Here is a 2,629-nt window from a genome sequence, read left to right on the forward strand (position 1 = left end):
AGTGGGAGGAAGAGCCCAGCAAATGCCAGATCTGTGCAATAGATTTTTATGGGCTAAACTGTGTCCTCTGCCAAATTCTTAATGCCCCTGTTTCTCAGACTATGACCTCCTTGGGAGAGAACCTCTTTAGAAAGGCAGTGAAGTTAAAACAAAGTCATTAGGATAGGCCCTCATCCAATGTCTTTATAAAAAGGGGAAATTTAGAGATGGGCAGGAATATGGGAAGAACGCCAGGTGAAGAGACACAGGGAGAGCACAGTGTCTACAAGCCAAGGAGAGAGGCCTGCAGCACATCCTCCCTGCCCCAGTCCTCAAAAGGAGTCAACCCTGCCGACACCTCCGTCTTGGCCTTCCAGCCTCCAGCACCAACCATGAGATGACATATTCCTGTTATTTGAGCCCCACCCCCCACTCCAGTGCTTTGTTACAGCAGTCCTGGCAAACTAACATCATCACACCCCCCATCTCCCACTCCCCCCAACACCCCCAACCCCATCCCAGCCCCAGGAGCTCCTGGCTGTGTTCTGCTACAGCAGAGAGGAGCATGGTAGGCATCCACCCCAGCAAGGGGACCCAGCAAAAGCCAACGCGTGGGGACAGAGCATCCAGCAAGGCCAGCAGCCCAGCTCTGGGGGAGGGTCACAGATGAGGAGCATCAGATAACAGGGTGGCCAGGCCAGGCTGAAGAAAAGGAGGCTGGGCTGTGGAATTTAGTCATGAAATTTATCACAATATTCATTCCCTCTTGTACCACAGAGTTGGCAGGCAGCCAAGTCTGCGTTCCCCAGAGCCTCAGCTCTCTTGGACCTGGGTTTCAGTCTGGACATTTTCACAGCAGGTATGCTGTCTCCGTCATCATCACTTTGTCGACAAAGGTCCGTTTAGTCAAGGCTTTGATCTTTCCAGTAGTCACGCACAGTTGTGAGAGCTAGACCATAAGGAGCGCTGAGGAATTGATGCTTTCGAACTGCGGTGATGCAGAAGACTCTTGAGAGTCCCTTGGACAACAAGGAGATCAAACCAGTTAATCTTAAAGTAAATCAACCCTGAATACACTCATTGGAAGGACTGATACTGAAGCTCCAATACTTTGGTCACCTGATGCGAAGAGCCAACTCATTGGAAAGGACCCTGTTGCTGGGAAAGACTGAAGGCAGAAAGAGAAGAGGGTGACAGAGGATGAGATGGTCGGATGGCATCACTGATGCAATCGCCATGAACTTGGGCAAACTCCAGGAGATGGTGAGGGACAGGAAAGTGGCGTGCTGCAGTCCACTGGGGTTTCTTAGAGTTGGACATGACTTGGTGACTGAACAGCAATGCTGCCTCCGTGCCCCCTGGGGTCACTCTGTCTGCCTCAGGCCCACAGCTCTAGCTCCCCTTCTGAGACTTTCAGCTCCATGCTTATCTTGGCTTTATCCTTTGGTGGGCCTTCCTTCCTTCAGATCGTCGTGGGTCCTCAGAGGGGTCCCCTGAGCCCTTCTGTGGGGGCCCGATGTCCTCTCCACACAGTGGGTGGACCACACGCTGCAGGTTGGGAGGAGCGCGGGGCTGGGGGTCAGGAGACGGCCTTTCTGAAGTTCAGCCTCCTTATCTGTAAAATGATCTTCTAAGGATCTGTAAATAATTGTCACCTCTCAATAGAACATGTACTCTGACAAAACGTGGGGCATGGAGGATGGGAAATGGGGTCTTCTGGTTACTCCAGGATCCCTCAGCAAGGCCATCTGAGGGTTTCAGGGCGAAGTTTTTTTTATATTTACTGATGCAATCAGGAAGCAGATCTCCAGGGTCTCCCAAGGGCCTGGGAAGTCTCCCCTGGGGTCAGGGCCAGAAAGAGGACTCCCTGATCGCCCACTGCAAACGGTCCCTCTGGCTCTTCCTCCGGTGGCCATTCTCCTCATCGCCCCCAGGTGGCGCTGCAGGACCACAGCCCGGAGCCGTCCTCAACCCAAGGCTGCCCCAGAGTCCTTCCTTGGGGAGAAGACACCAAGAGGCTGAATCTTAAACTCAAGGACTGGCTTTCGCTCCAAAGCCTTCTAGAGCCTTCTAAACCCGTTGACTCAAAGGCATCTAGCAAGTCCCTGCCACCTGACGTCACAAGAGGCAACGTGCTGAGAGCCCGGCTGGAAGAACTCACACAGGCCAGCCCCTGGGTGGGCCCTCCCTGTCCTGCCATCTGTCCTCCTGCCCAGGGGACCACCTTCCCCTTCGCCTCCCTCTCCTCCAGAAACCAGGCCCACACCCCAGACACTCGCTTCAGGGAGGAAAACCTCTGTGAGCCTCAAGCTCACAAAAACAAATACAAACAAACTCCAAACAGTCTTCACAGATAGAGCTTTCTGACTGGGAAAACAGCTCATCTCCTCCACCTACATTCCTTCTGGAATTCCTCCACACTCAGGAGGCACTCAGACACCTCCCCACACACACACACACCACACATCACATACACACACCACACCACACACATACCACACACACACACACACTACACATCACATACACACACCACACCTCACACATACCGCACACACCCACCACACACATTACACACACCACACCACACATCACATACACACACTACACCACACATACCACACACACACACCACACCACACATATACAC

The 2,629-nt window shown here is 53.1% G+C and overlaps 1 long non-coding RNA gene across 1 annotated transcript; it reads left to right on the forward strand.

Moving 5' to 3' along the window:
• Positions 1-463: 463 nt before the first annotated feature.
• On the forward strand, positions 464-2,325 carry LOC145504831 (uncharacterized). Its single transcript, XR_014052546.1, has 2 exons — positions 464-1,242; positions 1,914-2,325. It is a non-coding gene; the product is annotated as an uncharacterized LOC145504831 (long non-coding RNA).
• Positions 2,326-2,629: the final 304 nt, after the last annotated feature.

The sequence above is a fragment of the Giraffa tippelskirchi genome, chromosome 5, assembly GCF_054371585.1.
Source record: "Giraffa tippelskirchi isolate mGirTip1 chromosome 5, T2T-mGirTip1v1.2.pri, whole genome shotgun sequence".
NCBI classification, from domain to species: Eukaryota; Metazoa; Chordata; class Mammalia; order Artiodactyla; family Giraffidae; genus Giraffa; species Giraffa tippelskirchi.